The 20199-nt window shown below is 35.7% G+C and overlaps 1 protein-coding gene across 1 annotated transcript in view; it reads right to left on the bottom strand.

The window, feature by feature from the left end:
• Positions 1–19629, bottom strand: part of LOC145277731 (protein kinase C delta type-like) — a 433752-nt gene extending 414123 nt beyond the window's left edge. The window contains exon 1 of the mRNA XM_080129566.1: positions 18989–19629. The gene's annotated coding sequence lies outside the window, so the exon portion shown is untranslated. The remainder of the gene's footprint in view (positions 1–18988) is intronic.
• Positions 19630–20199: the final 570 nt, after the last annotated feature.

Here is a 20199-nt window from a genome sequence, read left to right as displayed (position 1 = left end):
AGAAATTCCGAGATTTTTATATTGTATTCGCAGTTTCGTATTAGAGGTGTCAAAAATTCCTACAAAAATTCTGATACTGCTACCCCCTCGATGCCTTTTCTTTGTGGCGTCGAAAACCTTTTCTTTGTGGCGTCGAAGGGTTCCAGGTCACCTAAGGAAGTCACATTGAAACAAATGGCTATTTGTAGCGACCATATGTAACTGTTTACCCTCAAATAACTAATAAAATATATATATATATATATATATATATATATATATATATATACATATACATATATAAAGTGAAATTGTCTATGCGTCTGTGTCTGTGTATTTCCCTACAAAAATACTCTGTCAATTTTCGGTCTACAGACTCGAGATTTGACATAAACGGGTATTGAGATTTGGGAAAATCTTTTTAATCAGTTTTCGGCCAGAAATTTGGCTGTTAAGGGGTCAAAGTTCAACGATTTGTCCTTTGAAAACTGTACCAAACTCCTCCGTCAATTTTGGGTCTAAACACTTGAAATTTTAAATGTAGGTTACTTGGACATGGGTCAAACTTTGATTTAATTTCAGACCAAAACAATAAATGTTAAGGGGTCAAAATTGGGGTCAAAGTTAAATAAAAATTGACCTCTGCGGTCTCTACCAAGTTACTCAGCCAATTTCTGGTCTAAACATTTGAAATTTTACATAAAGGGTATTCAGCAGAGATAGGGCAATCTTTTTAATCGGTTTGGGTCGAAAATTTGAGCTATCAAGAGGTCAAAGTTCAAAAGATTTGACCTTTGCGGTCTCTAGCAAACTACTTAGCCAATTTTTAGTCTAAACATTTGAAATTTTACATACCGGATATTCAGACATGCAGCAAGCATTTTAATCAGCTTTGGGGCGAAAAGTCAAAGTTGAAAAAAAGTGGACCTTTGCAGATTCTACCAAACTCCTCTACCAATTTTGGGTCTAAACACTTAAAATTTTCGATATAGGTAACTTAGACCTGAGTCAAGCTTTTTATTTTCATTTGAGACCAAAACAACAAATATTAATGGGGGTCAAAATTGAGGTCAAAGTTTTAAAAAATTACCTCTGCGGTCGCTACCAAATTACTGGTCTAAACATTTGAAATTTTACAGAAAGGGTATTCACACATAGGGCAAGTTATGAACAGTACATAGGGCCGGAACAAAGCCAGGCTGAACTGCTAGTATTTAACGACAGACATATATAGATAATATGATTTTGGAATTTCCACAGCGACTTTTTCACAGTCTCTTTATGAATTCGAAAGTGATTTTTATGCCTTTAAACAGTCAATCAAGTAATTAAATTTTATGAATGAAAAAGTAGCCACACAATACATAGATTATTTGTAAATCGAAAGCAAAGGGAAACTAGTTTTAGAGAGAGATATGATTTCAGAAAATTAACTAAAGTAGCAAGACTTTCTAGTAAGTAAAAGACATCGCCAACTCTGCTGCAAAAACGGCCAACTATTTCTATGGAGCTAAAAAAACTTCTCACAGCATCCTATATTTCTACAAACCCGTTAACCACCTACACATGGAGTATTGTTGTCACATCTGAACTGGTGCACAAACCACAAATCTGTGTGTGTGTGTGTGTGTGTGTGTGTGTGTGTGTGTGTGTGTGTGTGTGTGTGTGTGTGTGTGTTTCTCTCTTTCTCTCTCTTTAATTAGGCCCAAAAGAGATCCCACGCTCTACTAAACTCCAGCTCCTGTCCCATCACCGCAATGTTGCATCTGTGTGCTAGTTTGACAAATACTTCAATGAATTGTTTCAGAATTTTATTTTTAGCAGCCATCAAGCGGTGCTGGGATGCAGGGTAAGGGTTTGGCCCTTTTTGGCTTTGTAGAATGGGGAGCCTACTCTTATTGACCTGGTGTGACTGGCATCATTATTACTATCCTGCTGTCACCTCCTTGCCCTGACAGGAGCGAGGAGGTGAGGAAGGGCTCTTTTCCAGCTTACTTTAGTTCAAGTATAGCCGGCCTGAGAGAAGGAAGCTGACTTCGTACACTCAGGTCAAAAACATAATGTTCCAGATTTTTCTCCTCTAGAGAAAGACGTTTCAATTTCATTCCCAGTAAATTACAAGGCCTTACCAACCATTAGTTTCAAAAGGACCAACGGTAGAAACCGGGTGTTTTTTGGGGATATTTTTCTGAAAGAAACAGAATTTAAATAAAGATCCTTTTTTTGCATGTTTCTTGCCTTTCATGTTTTTACGTGTCAAGTAAGATTGCAAAACGGAAAAGAAAACAAATATTTTTTGTTTTAATTTGTTACTATCGTTCGGACGATAAATTTAACTTTAAATAAAATAAAATACGCATCAAGTGCACTTGAAAGCCAAATCACAACGCAATATTAGGAAAATAAACAAATATTTTACTTGTTTGAAATTTATCACAAATATATTTCAGAGGTATACTCCATCTTCAGTGTGTTGTTTTTTTTTTGTTTTGATTTTTTCTTTTCTTCTTCCTTTCCACATTGAAAAGTTGGAGAAAGAAACAGACTTTTCTCTCTCCAACTTGTTTGAAATTCATAATTAAATACATTTCGGAGTCAAGCCACAACCACCGAGATATAGAAGGAGGCCGGTGTACATGAACGAGTGACGTCATTTCCAAAGCGACATGTAGGTAAAAGATGCCTACAGTTCACTGTGTTCAACCATGTGGCCATACTAGCAAGCATAAAAAATATTTTTCGTTGCTTTAGAGAATGGCTGTGGAGAAAAAATAATTCTTCATTCGTATAATTTGCACATTGGCAGGGATAATTTTAATCTAACAAAATATAGCAGTAAGTTGTTTTTGAACTTTTCTCAGATGTCTATCGGTCCTGGATATGACCTTAAACTATATCCGATGGTGAGGCACCAGTTTGCGGCCTTTGGGGAGTGTGAAGCCACCCTTTAATTGCAATTGCTCCCAGGTCCACTCTAACCCGGAGTGGTGTAGTACCTGTTAGGGTTCCAATTATGGGTTAAATAGAAACCAAATCGAAAAAAATATATATATTCTATTCAGATATCTTAACTTTAGTTTCAGAACGTATATACCGTTCATTGGATAAAACAGGGGAGGGTAGAGCGGTAGCCCTCGATATATCTAAGGCTTTTGACAGGGTATGGCACGATGGTCTTCTAAGGAAAATTAGATCATATGGAATCACTGGAAGAATTCATAACGTAATTAAATCCTTCTTAAGTAATAGAAAAATCAAAGTTGTCCTCGACGGACGTACATCCAAACAATATGACATAAATGCGGGAGTGCCTCAGGGGTCTATCCTTGGACCTCTATTGTTCCTGATATTCATAAACGACCTCCCTGATAATATTGTTTCGGAGATGGGTATATTTGCCGATGACACCACTCTCTATAACAGATATGAGGGGAAAACAAATGAACACATATCCAAGAAAATGGCAGAAACACTAGAGGATGACCTCCAATCCGTAGTGGAATGGAGACAAAAATGGTTGGTCTCATTCAATGCTGCTAAGACTAAGCTTGTTTCCTTCAATAACTACAAGAAACCTTCTCTACCACGAATAGCAATGGCCAAGAACACATTGCCTGAAAGTACTTCTTTTAAACTCGTCGGCCTAACGTTTACAGGGAATATGAACTGGAATAGATACATTGAGAGCATTGCCAAGGCTGCTGCAAGGAAGGTTAGCTCCCTCTACCGTGCTAGAAAACTACTTACGCCTGCCAGTATCCTATACCTCTATAAGGCAACCATTCGCCCATGTATGGAGTACTGTTGTCACATCTGGGCTGGTGCATCTGCTGCTTGTCTCTCGCTCCTGGACAGGGTTCAAAAAAGAGTCGCCAACCTGATAGGTCCTGAACTGTCATCTAGGCTTCAACCTCTGTCCCATCGACGAGATGTTGCATCCCTCTGCCTGTTCTACAAATACTTTAATGGTGAATGCTCTGACGAACAGCAAGCACTTGTACCTCCCCACCGTAACTACCCCCGACAAACCCGACAAGCTACTAAGTCTCATCCCTTTACAGTGGAGATCCCTAGGTGCAAGAAAGCCTTTTACTCCAATAGTTTCTTCCCCAGAACTGCGGGTCTTTGGAACTCCCTTCCGGGATTCTGCTTTCCCAACTGCAATGATATGCAGAAGTTCAAGTGTAATGTTAACAAACATCTTTCTACTCTTCTCCCTTCATAATGACCCCGCTAATTAATTCCCTAATAGTAGCCCCCTGCTTCAAAGTGGCACTGTGCCTTGTTTGGGGTGAAAATTGAATTAAAAAAAAAAAAATTAAAAAAATTAAATAATCAGAAAAGGGTTGATATGCCGTAAAACAACCAACCCAAAAATCAGATGTCGATCAAAGAAAGTCGAATATTTCATTTTATTTATTTAAACTGCAAAACAGACAATTTTGATATGCAAATATTTTTCAGTTTGTTCTTTTACTAATAAATACAATTTTTCATTTAGTATTTCCAACTATTTTAAAGCATTTTCCACGACAATGTTTTTGTTGTTGTTTTTTGTTGTTCTTTTTTTCTTTCTTTTTTTTTTTTAGCTAAAACGATCGATGAATTCAATATTTTAGCACCGGGCGTAATTTATTTCTTTGAAATATATTTAAAACTGTTAAAGTTTTTGTTTGTTTTACAACACTTTAAAACAACTTCTTAAAGGTAAATATTCGAGTGGTCCCCCAGTGCACTTTCACTCTATTAAGAAACATATTTAATTAACATATAAATAATTTATATGACTGAAATGGGAAATGAAATAGGAAATTCTCTATTCTCTCCCGAGATACACGAACACAAATTCATCTTAAAAATTCATTAACTAATCAGTTTTAATTAAAGTTTTGATATGAACTAAAAATAAAGAGTACATTCAATTTTAGTTAACATATTTTCTTGTGTTTTATCTTATAAATAAATGTTGTTCTTATTTTGGAACTTGTTCAGTGTACACATCATACTAAAATGATAACATTATCATTCAGAAAGCCATTCTTAACATGGGAGGTGGCTTTCTAACTATTCTGTGTTTTCACCTTACAATTTAAAAAAAAAAAAACATAAAAATTTAATTTAACTTGGAATACTATCTAAAATATAGCACATGCTTACATTGCACAAGCACCATTCTTCTTCTTCTTATTATTATTATTATTATTATTATTATTATTATAACAATAATAATTAAAAAAAAAAAATGGTGTAGATGACATCGACTGGCGCCACACCAACTAGTACTGGATGGTCAGGGAGGATGGAAAGACCGAGGTGGGAGAGTATTAACCAGGTCTCCACTGGAAGTGTGCAGTTCAAATTTTGTACCTTGGGAAGGCATTTTGTCTACCAAACCCCAGGAAACACCAATGACCGATGCCAATGGGAAATTAATGGTAAACGGCTGTTGCGATAACATGCAATCGTCTGCACGAATAGTCAAGAGGTAAAGAAAACCAGAAATCTAGGAAGACAATCGGTCTCCAGGGAACACCACGGGTTACTGCCAGTGAGCGATCACTGATGATGGCCTGTGACAACTCCTAGTGAATGAAATAATAACAATAATAATGTCCCCTCCCAAAGTGAAATGTAGCATCGGAACAGATACTACACTGATCTTGTCCCAAAAGTCAATTGTTTGTGTTTAATATGTTTTTTTAATTGTTTGTTCCCTAAATTAACAATTCAGTTTTATCAGTATTAGATTGTATATTGCTTTCAAATTACGTCATTTTTAGATAGATAATATTTATATTTTATATTGAATAAAGTTCAGTTACATTATTAATCGAATTGTGTTCCTTTCTTTTCTAACATGTTTCAATGCTCTTTTTAAAAATGCCCTCATATACTATCGGCAGTAACAGTTCGACAAATCTTACCTACATTGCCTGCAATCATTTTTAAATTAACAGGCCTTCTATATTTCGGTGGCCATGGTCAAACTCCATCCTCAATATTTTGTACATTTTTTTTTCTTTCTTGCCATGTTGTAAAGTTGGAGAAAGAAACAGACTTTTCTTTCTCCAAATTTACAACATGGCAAGGAAGAAGAAAAGAAAAAATGAAACAAAACAACATACTGAAGATGGAGGATACCTCTGAAATATATTTGTGATAAATTTCAAACAAGTAAAATATTTGTTTATTTTCCTAATATTATGTTGTGATTTGGCTTTCAAGCGCACTTGATGCATATTTTATTTTATTCAAATTAAAACAACGTTTCTATATGAAGTCACACCCTTGACGTAAATTTAACATTGTTGTTCCAGTCGATTAATTCTAGAATAGTTTCTCAATTAGAGACACCCTCTTTAACGTATGTTCTATTATTCTTTTGTAATTGTTACCTTAAGGTTAATTTTTTACCCTTGCTTTGGGAAATAAAAGCAACAGCATTTTATTTCTTTTAATAAAACTTGATTAAATTGATGGACTTTTCTGGTCTAATTTTCATTTTGTTTTGCTTCGCTTTTGTTTATTGCTACCCTTGTTTTTATTTTTCCAAGTTTTATATATTTACACACTACATAAGATATTTATCTTTAAATTCCACGTTATTTATTTTTTCCTTTTTTTATATTTGTTACACCCAAAAACATATTTTGGTAACGACAACTACAAAATATGTCACTTGTACTCTGAAGAACTTGATGCGTTTGTGCCTCCTCCCTCAACATAAATACCTCTAACCAACTACGCAACCAGCAGATAAAGGAAAACTTTCTGCTCTAATACCTTCTTTTTTAGAACTGCTGGTTTTTGGAATTCCTTCCCTGCTCCACCGACTTTTTTTTTTTTTTTTCCGGAAGCCACTCGGGGATAAGGGTTATTGTGTGTGCAGTACATTATTGCTGAGATTTGATAAAGTGTCTTACTTAAGGGGGCGGTTTATCAGGAATTTGTTTATGTTGAACTTGAAGACATCCAAGTTGTAGTCAGGTGGGAAACAGGCAAACAGAAGAGAGTTCCACAGGCATGAACTTCTAAGAAAGAAGCTTTGTTCATGGAATCTACGTTTTGGCGCAGATAAAGAGTGGGGAAAATTTTTGACAGTGGTTTCAGCTAGACGGGTGTTTTTCGTAAAAGATTGGAGAAATGGGGGTACCAGAGATTGGAGCTCGGACGAGCACTTATCATAGATGTAACAGTAAGACAAAGACAGGCTCGCAACGTCTCTCCTGTGGGAGAGAGTTTGCAGGGAAGAGAAAAGGGCATCACTCACTAAGCCACAAAGTCTATTTTGTACTCTGTCAAGGAAGGATAGGCTGTTTTAGCAGCTCCTGCCCAGATATGGCAGCAGTACTCCATCCTTGGACGTACTTGGCTTTTATATAGAGAGTTGCATCAGCAGTGAGATATTTTCTGGAGCGGTAGAAGGATCCTACCATTTTTCCAGCGACCTTGGCAATAGACTTGATGTATGTGTTCCATTTCAGGTCAGGAGTAAAGGTCAATCCCAGAAGCTTATCAAAACATGGAGCCCCCTCGTTGAGAGCCATCCATTTCAATTGATGCCAGATGGGGATCAGAGCGTTGATGATGTAAAGATAGGAGCATAGTTTTACATGCATTAAAAGTAACCAGCTACCTCTTCCCCCACTGTACCACACGCTCGAGATCAGAGGAGAGAGAATCAGAGAGAACTTTCTCATTTATGGCTTTTGATGTGTTGCCATAGACGGTCGTGTCATCAGCATAGATGTCAACGAATGATTTAAGCATGTGTTTTGGGAGATCATTGATGTAGATCAGGAAGAGAGTTTGGCCCAGGATGGACTCCTGAGGGACTCCAGCATTAATACTGAGAGCCTCTGATTTCTGCCCATCAATCACTACTCCTATGAGCCTATCAGAGAGAAATGATTTAATAATTGAGAAAACATTTCCAGTTATACCATAGCTGGAAATCTTGTGAAGTAGGACCTTATGCCATACCTTATCAAAGGCTTTTGATATGTCAAGAGCAATTGCCCTAGAGATGAAGCCTTTGTCAAGAGATTCACTAATCCTATGAGATATAACAGTTAGCACATCTGCTGTAGATCTGACAGAACGGAAAGCATATTGCATGTCACTAAGAAGGTTATTTCTGCTGAGGTGGTTGACTACTCCTCTATTTAATATGGATTCCAGCAGCTTACTCATGACACACAGGAGACTTATTGGTCTGTACTGAGAGGGAGACGACTTATCACCTGAATTCTTAAATACAGGGCATACTGATGAGGTTTTCCAAGGTGTTGGGAAGCACTTCTCCTTAAGGCAACGCTTAAACAGTTTTGTAAGTATGGTAGCAAGTTCTGGTTGAAGCTTTTTCAGCACTATAATTTGAATGCTGTCAGGGCCAGTTGCTTTACTGGAATCAAGGTTCTTGATTAGCTTAGCGATCTCACGCACAGATATTTGTATGTTGCATAGCATGTTGTCTGTTATAGGGGGAAATACGGGGAGTTGATGGCCTTTGTCACATAGGGTAGAATTAGCTGCAAAGTTCTTGGCAAATAGTTTGGCCTTGTCTGATGCGGACGAGATGACCTTAGGTCCATTGATGATGGTTGGGACAGAACGCACGCTTCTGTTCAGGATCCTGTTTGCTATTTACCAAAACTGAACCCCCCTCCATCAGGCTCCAATTGAAATTGATATGTAATCTATCCTGGGTTACGCCAGTATGTTGAAAATTGTGATTTTGCTGTGAAGATTGGTTAGTACAAAAAGAGTTCAAGGGTTATGTCAAACGTATGTCCAACTCGGTAGCTGAGGTCGGCGATAGCACCTAAAATAAGTCATTCAGGTTCGCGTAAAAGAGAACATGGAAAGAATGAAAGCCGGAGAGCATGAAAAAGAGAGGAAGATATCTTTTCTTTCACATGCAAGTCAGTCTGGTTTCCGATTTTTGATGGAACAGACACATCAAGATTGGCGCAAAAAATGCATTGGAAAAAGAAATGCAAGAGTTAAGAATGGCCGACAGGAAAGAATTTTGAACCACCAAAACTGAGAAAGAAATAAATCAAGCATCAATTAAAGGAAGTTTCAGACTTGTTATTTTTTGCATGAAGTTCCATTTTGCAGCTACAAGCAATGAAGCTAAGAGGTAGAAAAAGGGTATGTCAATGTTTGGTTATACACACATAAGACATTATGAAACGGCCATATATAAACACTAGATGTATCATTGTTACATACAGATACAGAAAAAGAGATGTACGTACTGAGATATACACTCAACAGACCCCCCCCCCGAAATCTTACAAAATGAATGGCTCTCGTCTTAGGGAAGCACCATGTTTAGACAAGCTTTTCGGTGTGATGAGCTTTCATTCCTGATCTAAAATGGAGTACATACATTAAATCCGTTGCCAAGGTTGCTGAGAAAAATAGTTGGATCATTCGACCGCTCTAGTAGATATCTCACTGCTGATGCAATCCTCTACCTGTATAAGAGCCAAGTATGTTCGAGAATGGAATACTGTTGCCACATTTGTCAAGGCAGGATAGGAAGCTGCTCATAGCTGTATATCCTGCCTTGACAGAATTCAAAACCGGCTTCAAAACCTGTTAGGTAGTGCCCTTTTCTCTTGCAACCTTTCCCCAAAGAAGAGACGTTGCTCTGTTTGTCTAAGATTCCCCCCCCCCTTGCCAAGCTTTCACAAAAACACTCGTCTAGCTAAGACCACTATCATTAATTTCCCCTACTCTCTATATGAGCCTAAATCTAAACATGGATTCCATGAATAAAGCGGTTTTCCTTAAACTGCTCGTCTGTGGAACTCTGTTCTGCTGGCCTGCTTTCCAACTGACTACAATGTGGTCGTCTTCAAGTCCAATGTAATCAAGTTCTTGCGGAGCCATTCCCTTAAATAATCAAATTATACAAAATTCCCACTATTAATAATTACTATGCTGTTGTCCCAATGACCATCATACACTTATTAATCCTTATCCTCGAGTAGCCTTCGGACTTTGATAAGTATGACTTCCTTGTAAATAAAAAAAGAACAAATAATATTAACAAACATCTCTCTACACAACTCCCCACTTGGAATGTCACTATAAATTTAGCTCCTAATTCACAGTAACCCCTTACATCTCTTGTTTGGGATAAATATAAGTAAAAATAAAACTGGCGGAAGCTTAATAGACATATATATGTGTCAGACACATATAAAAGGGACAAATCAAGTTACGTATTCATCAACATTTCGTCTTTATTGTAAGATTTCTCGATGACAAATACGAAATGTTGATGAACACATAACTTGGTTTGTTCCTTTTTTTATCTCTCTTCTCCTCGGAATACTGTTTCCATTAGGCCATTTTGTTTGCCTGCCTAACATGATTTGCTAGATGGTCTTTGATTGGTTCAATTTGAATGCGCCAGTTTGGCGCCAATTTTGTATTACATGTGCGTTTATTTTTCAGTCTGACAATGAACACGGAACAGTAAAGACTCAAACAGCGGTGCTCTGTTATAGAGTGCCAGGATTTTACCTTCATTTTAACGGCTCCATTGCAATGGATAGCAAATTCAGCCAATGTTTTTACAAGGACTTACCGAGACCAAAGAACTTTCATTTCTGATACATCTTGAATAAAAGTTGAGTTAAAGGTATAGCTTTGTTTGTGGAGTTTCATTTGCTATCTACAGGGAGGAAATTGGAGTGTTGGAAAGAAATTTCTTACATCCCATTTTTTTTGCAAAAACAAGCTAGGTTAGATTCTCGTTTTTTGTTTTTTTTTAGATTCTATCCTCACTAATGCAAATATCTAGAATCAGTTTAAGCGCTAGTAAAAAAAATAAATATATTTATAAATTCTTGACTAAGACGAGCAGAAGTCTTTTTTCTTCTTCTTAATTGGAAGAGATTAATGATAAATATTTTTCTGTTTCGTTAAATCAAATGTAATTATTTCGTTGAAGTAACTTATGTCTCAAAATCTATAAGACCGTGATATTTGCTGCAGTGCACTTCTAAAGAATGAATAAGTAAAAAATTTTGAAATTCTTCTCACGTTTTAAGTAACATTTGATAATAATTTAATTCGACCTTATATTTGGTCATAGATTGCTAGCGTATCTTAATTGCACCACCCACCCACCCCCCGAATTTAAGAAGATTGTATACATCTTATAACAAAAATAACAAACTTTGGTTCAAATTCTGTAGACGTCAAAAACAAAAAAAAACTCACAGTATTTAGCCGTTAATGATTCTTTCGCAATTTAAATGTTAATTGTCTTATATTGACTAATTAAATTAATTGATTGATTTGAAATTGAGATTGCTAATATTTGATTTGTATTTTTGATGCCATGTTTTAATGTATTAATGGTGTGCACATTGTTATTTTTCAAATGAATGTGAATTGAAAATTTATTGAAAAAAAATCTTAAGGGAAGGTAAGGGATTACCCCCCCCCCCCTATGTATTAGGCATCATTTAGTAGCTCGAGAATTTCGAATTTGGTTATAATTATACAACCCGACTATTTGTAGAACTTAGCCTAAAGTGGGCTCTTTAATCACTGGCGGCCATGTTCGTCAGCATGTTATTTATGATTAAATAATTCCGTTTGGAATATTGGCGATCTCGCCAGCGTAGTATTGCAAATAACAATATCTGTTATTTTGATAAATTTAACGGGAGTAAAAGGCGTTTTATACATAAATTCCGTTTGGAATAATATTGGCACTTTGGCACATTAATTTTGCAGATAATTACATCTGTTATTTTATTAATTTTACTTGAGGCATAAAAGATGGCCCAAAAGGAGCTAATGTCAAAATGTGATGCTAAAATATTTCACATTAATGGTGCGCCTTTGGTGCGGTAAAGTGGTTGGAAAGTAACGACCCTTCACCAGAAATTTTCAAATCCCGAGAAGTGGTAATTAGAGGATGGTTAAGTGACCTCGATGTATTAATTGACCAAATTCTTCTCAAACCCCCCCCCCGAAAAAGAGAAACTTCAGATCTGCAAGGCTTCAGAAAGGTTTTCTTCACAAATAGAAGAAAAATTGCTTTCTTTAAAATTGAAATTAAATACGCCTCAAGTTATGTATGCTTCGAGGGCTATGCCAGTCAAGATGGAATTGGAATATCCGAAATTTGTCGGCATGTCCACAGATGATAAATTTTCATTCAGAACATTTCTGAACAAATTCGAATTTTACACAGAAATTTTAAATAAAGCGGACAAATTATTAGTGTTGAAATCGAAATTAGAGGGTGATGATGCGTCTGACGTAATCTCCAGTCTTTATATAACCGCAGATAATTATGATATAGCCCTAAAATTGTTAAGGGAAAAATATTTGAATCCTGATTTGATTAAAAATCAGATATTTGAGGAAATTATTCCTGCTCCGTCTGTTATAACGGATTTTAAAACTTTGAAGTCGTTTCTTGAAAAAGTTAAGAGAAATTTGACTGAATTCGATAAGTTCTACGGGACTGATTTTTTTTTGTTGAAGGTGGGACCTCAAGAGCAGTGATAGCTCACATGTTCATGCCAAAATCGGGAGCAATTGTGCCCCCAAGTTATCTGTTGGAGAGATAGTACTTATTAAGACTCCCAACAAAACCAGACAATTCTGGAGTCTTGGTAAAATAATCAAATTAATTACTGGAAACGACAATAATGTTCGTTCCGCGGTTGTTCTTAAGGATGGGTGCGAACAGGTCCATTCCTTAAAAAACCTTGTGCCCTTGGAAATTAAGGGTAATGATGATATTGCATCAACTGAGTTTATAGAAGAAAGAGGTCCCTTTTTCTGTCCAAGCTGTTCTGTTCCGAATGATGGAGCATCACCCATGGTGTGCTGCGTTTCTTGTGACAGCTGGTACCATTTTAGCTGCGTAGAAGTTGATCATCAAGATCAACTTAGGGGAGTAGTTGTGTTCTAATTGTAAGGATGAGGCGCCTCAGGTCGGTCCATATAGTGGAAATTAGCTAATGTCTGGATGCATGAAAAGTTGAAGTTGTATTGTGAAAAAAGTAATGATTATCCATTACTTTTTCCTCTCCTCTTTGGCAGTGGAATATGAAGAAGTTAACTGAATTAAAATTATAATTTTGAATCTCAATTTGAATTTTTAAAAATAATCATATTAGGTTAATAAATTCAATTGAATAAAAAGAAAATATTGTAATTATAAAATTGTCGAAGTTAAGACTTATGTTTATTGGATTAACTTGCTATTCGTTTTTTATCTAACCGTTTTATTAACTTGTATTGGGAAAAAAGTAATGATTACCCATTACTTTTTCTCTCCTCCTTGGCAGTGTGTGAGAAATTCCATAACCAACGCCATTTTGTTTGCCTGCCTAACATGATTTGCTAGACGATCTTTGATTGGTTCAATTTGAATGCACCAGTTTGGCGCCAATTTTGTATTACATATGCGTTATTTTTCAGTCTGAAGAATGAACACGGAACAGTAAAGACTCAAACAGCGGTGCTCTGTTATAGAGTGCCAGGATTTTACCTTCATTGGACACCATGCAGTGGGTGGACATTTCTCTAAATACAGAGACAACATAATTGCTGAACTTATTTTACCCAATGAAGATATTCTACAGTGTTCGGCTTGATATATTTGATTACAGGAAATTGTTCCTATTTCTTCCAGAGACCACGTAGTCCTAAAATATGCCATATTGGGTGACAACATTCTCGCCGTGTTCAACCATGTACAACATGGATCCTTCTAAAAGGAAATCTGAACTAACATTCCCACAGAGGAATCTTAACTAAAGGTTCCATTTCAATGGATAGCAAATTCAGCCACTGTTTTTGCAAGGACTTACCGAGACCAAAGAACTTTCATTTCTGATACATATTGAATAAAATTTGAGTTAAAGGTATGGCATTGTTTGTGGAGTTTTATTTGCTATCTGCGGGGAGGAAATTAGGGTGTTTCCAACACTGAAGCCCACTATTAAATTGTTTGTAAACAAACTGATGATTAGAGTACTGTTGCGACGGGTGGGTGTGGATTTAATACATACTTGAGGATAAATATTCACGGTACTGATTCGTTGTCCGATGGTGAGAGCTGCTGACTGTCAATTCGACGGTTGTAGGTTCAATGCACGTCCGGGAAAAGGTGCATGTCTAGCCGCACTGAGGAGTTGTGATACAACGAAACAGTACAGTACTACTGTATGTGCATGACAAATATATATATGTGTGTGTGTGTGTGTGTGTGTGGCATCTACACTATCAGAACGAAATTTCGAAAATCGTAATACTGAACTTCACATGGAAACAATGGTATCTACGTATTCCTCGTATTTTTAAGATGCTTATATCCAAAAATTACGAAAATCGATTAGGTAGGAATTTATTTGTTATAGAAAATAAATTTGAAGAAAATGATCGTATTTGCTTATGTAAGACAGGAGAGTTCAAAAAGGAGGTAATTTTCCGTTTCGATTTAAACAAGATGGCCACAATTTTTCATCTGCTAACACGATTAAAGTTTTTTTTTTTTGTATAATTCAGTAATATTCTGGTAATTTCGGCTGCATAATTTTGATACTAACATTGTAATTTATTAGAATCGACAAAAAATTCAGTTGAAACCATTGTATTAACTCCGTTTATTGTCTACAAAATTTTGTTCTGATAGTGTAGAAGCGTCATATATATATATATATCACACTGAAGGAAGCGATCAGTTTTCTGACACATTTTAGCTTTAGTAGTATTAATAGTCGCCACTAGCAACCAAGTTGTTGAAAAAATTAGGACAGCGGCAAATCAGAATTCCAACTTTTTTATATGCGGGTCATCTGCAAATTCCTCAATTACACCCTAACTGTGATTTCATTGAAGTGATTTTTTTCTTTATGTTTGGGAAGAAAAAAAAACATTTCTTTTATATACAAAGATCAAAGTAGGTTAAAAAAAACAAAACTTTCAACAGAAAAATAAGTAGAGAGAGAGAGAGAGAGAGAGCGATTTCTTTAAACAAAGAATTAAAATGTTTTTTTTATTTAACCTTTTCTTTTTTTTTTAAATGATACTCAATTGAACATTAAACAAAACAAAAATATGAGCGAATGCGTATTCTTTCCTTTAAAGAGTTCACACGTAATTTACAAACTTTTTTTTTTGTCACATCAAGTTTATATTTTTTGATTATTCAAACTACTATTCTCATCTAGGTTAATTTCGCAACGTTTCGGCCGATGTTTCTTCTAAGATATTTTCGAACACGCAAACTTTCACGCCAAACTCAGGAACCAAAGTTCGAAAAAAAAAAAAAAAAAGATATTTATTACTTATGCACTTATTGTTTCGTGCTGAAATAATAACGTTATTTAGAAAGCCATTCTTAACATTTTGCCTAACAGTATAATAATAATAATAATAATAATAATAATAATAATAAGTGCTAATGCACTTACTGGATCCGCGCTATTTTTTAAATCGTATTTCCAAGTTTAATTAAAATTTTATGTTTTTTTATTCAATTGTAAAGTTAAAGTACAGAATAGGCACAAAACACCCTCCCCATGTTAAGAATGGCTTTTTAAATGATACCTAACGGGTATTTGTACAGTTTAGTCATAGTCAAGACATTAAAAAATTAACATATCGAATAAAAGGCTATATTGCAATTGCACGTATCCGTTATGGAACGAAGTTCTCAGAAAAGAAATTTCACTTTAATTTCATCAAGTAGTTTTTTGTTTTTTGTTTTTTTGTTTTTTTCAGCACGGATCAATAAGTGCATGAGTACCAAAAAAAAGGTTACCGTAAAAATTGAAAGTACACACAAAAAAAAAGCACAGTAGCACTTATGTTACTGTGCTATTTATTAATTATTATTATTATTATTATTATTATTATCGTTATTATTATTTTCGAGTGCGCATTTTATTATTGGTGCTTATCAAGCACGAATAATAAAATGCACCCTTGAAAAACGGAAATAACATCGGCCGAAACGTTGTGAAAATAACAATCAAGAAGAATAGTAGTCTGATCTCATCGAAAATTACGAAACATAATACTTTAGTGTCTCATCCACAAAACTAACTTTAGTTTTAGTTTCTGAAATATTTATTATTAATTGTAAAATACGAATAATCGAAAAGCGTAAATGATGAGGTCGCCGCCCTAAACAGTTTCTTCAAATAAAATTAGTGTCTAGGTGAAAAGATATATTGAGATGGTAAACACGCAGAGTGACCTATGTAAATAGAAGACAGTTCCATGAAAGTTACGTAACCGGCTGACGTCACAGAATAAAGTACAATAGTTGAGCGATAGAATTTTCTTTTTTTTTTTTATACGCAAGCTTCAAGTTTCGTCAGCCAACATTGTTAATTTTTAAATTAACAATGTTGGATGATAAAATAGAATGCGCATGTGAAAACAAACATGGCGGTCAGTGAAAACAATACGGAATATGGACCCAACTTTAACTTTTTAAGAATCAACTTTTTAAAAGGCAAACCTTTAGTTGGTACTCTAGTGCACATTGACCATTAATTATTACCCTTAGATTGATAAATGAAAAATCCTTTATGTAAAAAGGTGTGCGCGTTCTCGTCGAGTGGTTCCTGGTTCCAATATGAGGGATCTATTTATTGTACCTATTTACTATGCCTCCCCACGGGACAGAGTTAGACACCAGGGTCGTTTTTTAACGTGGAGAAAAGGTACAAAAATAAAAAATTGTCTCAGTCGTGAAGGACTGATCCTCCACCGAAAGAGAACAAGAAATGGAAGTGCAGCATCTGAAGAACAGATACTACACTTTGATCTTGACCAAAAGTAGCCATGGATCTATTTATTGTATTAGAAACTGTGCACACACGTAAGTATACCAAAATGTTTTCCTGTTAATTTAAAAATTTTAAATGTTGAGTGATGAAAGATGAAGATTGTATATTAACAACAAAAAAAATTAAAAAAACAAAATTCGTTGTAAGCGCTGAACAACGAAATATATAAATAATCGGAAAAGGATAAATTTCAAGCGAAAAAGAAAAAAAAAAGGATTAAACTACTCAAAAAAAGCCAAACTCGCGAAATTTGGTTTGAGTTCTAACACTGCATTAGAAACTGAGCACACACACACGCACACCTACAAACATTTAAGCATCGACTTTTTTTTTTTCACGCGACTCCAGTGGAACGGCATTCTATTTACATAGACCACGTTCGAGTAAATTAATGTGCGTGTTTACCATTAAGATTATGATAATATTTTGAAGTAAATACTCCATTGGTTTTAATGCTAATACGTTTTCAGCTGCACTTCAAAACAATGACTGTCAAAAATTATTAATCGCTAAAAAATCGTAAAATTTGGTTTTCTTAATTAAAATAAAACTACTTGATCAATTTACGTGATTTTTGGAATATGGAATCTTGGTTCCGTGACGAGTATTATTATTTTTCTTGTTAAAAAGTACATTGAAAATAAGGACACTTTTTTCCCAAAAAATGTTTGTGCTTCTATGGAAGGGGACACATCAGCTGAAATGTTTCTGGGCGCAATTTACGAAACAAACTGGAAATGGCCGAAGCAGTTTTACGATTTGAAAACCGCGAGAGAGAAAAAAAAAAAACGTGAAAAGACCGATAATACCCGGTTGAAAAGCAAGAATTTGAAAAAAAAAAAAATCCTAAAAAAGATTCACTAAACAATCATTTGAGCCTAACCAGAGAAAAAAAAATGAAAATGTTTTATTCAAAGTCGGTACTACTGACTGTTTGGGTCGGCTCTACTATTTCTGGTCGATTCTGTCAATAATCGCAAACAAAAACATACAGACCGATATAGAAGCTACCAAAAAGTGTAGTTTTTTTTTCTTTTTTCGATGTTAATGTTTATCAAAGGCAAAAAGCTCCTCGAGGATAAGGATTATGAATGGATTGTCAATATTATGAAAAGATTGAAACACAATGAATGGAATTAACAAAGTTTAAAGCACTTGTGCAGTAGTACCCCCCACAAATTTTAAAAAGTTATTCTCAACATTTGGTGAAAAGGGGAGGTGCTGACTCTTCCCTTGCCGCGGACAGAACTCTCCCAGGAATGTTAAAATGCGGAAATACAAAGTTTGATTTTGGTCAAGATCAAAGTGTAGTATCTGTTCCGGCAGATACTGCTAGCTATGACTAGCAAAGACCAGATGTGGGGGCAACCCCACATGCCTGACCTTTAACCAGCTCCCATTTCCCACCTCTCGGGAGCTGGTCCCCTTTTCCCCTTCCCCTTCCCTTCACTCCTCACATTAAAAATCGGCCTTGTGCCTAATTTGCTCGGTGGGGGAGCAAATAAATACCATCTGTTCCGGCAGATACTGCAAGCTATGACTAGCTATGACTAGCAAAGACCAGATGTGGGGGCAACCCCACATGCCTGACCTTTAACCAGCTCCCATTTCCCACCTCTCGGGAGCTGGTCCCCTTTTCCCCTTTCCCCTCCCTTCACTCCTCACATTAAAAATCGGCCTTGTGCCTAATTTGTTCGGTGGGGGAGCAAATAAATACCATCTGTTCTTCAGATGCTGCACTTCATTTTCTTGTTCTCTTTCGGTGGAGGAGAAATCCTTCACGACTGAGACAATTTTTATTCTTGTACCTTTTCTCCACATTAAAAAACGACCCTGGTGTCTAACTGTCCCGTGGGGAGGCATTGTAAATAGGTACTATCAGGACAGTAGTATCTGTTCTGTATTTAGAAAATAAAAGGTCCTTTTAAACTGAGACAATTCCCAGTGACCCTTTTAATTTTATTTCAAATAAATGGTCAAATCTCAGCATTAATGTTTTTAACAGATATTATGCTTTGATCTTAAAGTGTAAGTCAAAGGGAAACCAGGAAGTCATAGTATTTAGCTTTACGAAGTCTGCGCCGACAGCCAAGAAAATAATACTAATGTATCGTTTTTCTTTTTTTCAAATAAAAATATTAAATAAAATTACTTACCTTAGAAGGATATGTCAAAAATAGACAACCCCATAAGCGGTGTCTTGCCTTCTTTTTTGTAGCCTTGTTTTTGTTTATTTATTTTTTATTTATTTTATTTTTTTGGAACTTTGTGTAAGGAAATCCGTAAAAAGTCCAAAAAAAAGTAAACAGCCAGGTACGAGCGACAGGTTCCAATAGGATAACTTTTCTATGCAATAAAAAGTTTGTTTTTGTTTTGTTTTGTTTTTTAAATGATGATAATAGAAGGAATGATAATTAAGTTCGTACTGTCAACAAATTATTATTAATCATAAGACTTGAACAAAGTTTCTTGTAGAAAAGAAAAGAAAGGTAGACGTATTAAAAAAATAAAAGTTAAAATAAAACTTTTTTTTTTTCTTTTTTTAGTGGCGGGAGATTTGGAGAGAGAGTCAGTCTCTCTCTCTCTCTCTCTCTCTCTCTCTCTCTCTCTCTCTCTCAATTCCACCAGAATCTTTAAAGAGACTTGTTATATTTTTTAAATGATTTTTTTTTTTTTTTGAAATAAAAGAAAATTTGTTACTCTGTGTTACCAATATGTGTTGGCATTAATCGTTTTCCAATAACTATAAAGAAATAACTCCATCTACTTTCAACGAACTCCTGCAGTTGATATGATTGGAGGGTTTGCCCGAACCCCGGCACCAGCACCACCACTCTCAAACCCGCTTTTCCTTCGCCCTATACATTATTAGTTTCGTTTTCTCCTACGCCCCCCCCTCACTCTCTCTCACTCTCTCTCTCTCTCTCTCTCACACGCACGCGCGCGCACAAACATATGCAGTCGAGTTTATTTTTCCCCGCATGCCAACATATAAACTTGCCAGGCCAAGTAGGAAGTTGTACGACACCAGTTCGAGTTACGATTTGTTAACTTTTCCCCCCTTTCTCCATTTGAGACAAAAATAAACATTAAAACAATGAACACAGATATCTCATTAAGGGGTTAAACAGGTGTGTCCGTATTACTTGACCACCGGGTTTCCGGACATTTATTTATTCTGATGTATAAAATAAATAATCTTTTTTTTTTAAGTTTCTGCTTTTTGCTCCCGTAAAGAGATGAGGCACGTCAAACATACGGCACGTGTGCCAGTGCCACACTGCCACATGTGGTCTTTTACGATCACATTTGTGTCCTCTATTTCGTCATTTAACAACCAAAATTGGAAATGTATCGCGGTCATTGA

Source organism: Euprymna scolopes, chromosome 1, assembly GCF_053919585.1.
Source record: "Euprymna scolopes isolate OS-2025 chromosome 1, ASM5391958v1, whole genome shotgun sequence".
Classification (NCBI taxonomy): Eukaryota; Metazoa; Mollusca; class Cephalopoda; order Sepiida; family Sepiolidae; genus Euprymna; species Euprymna scolopes.
This window is presented reverse-complemented; position numbering and strand designations above follow the sequence as displayed.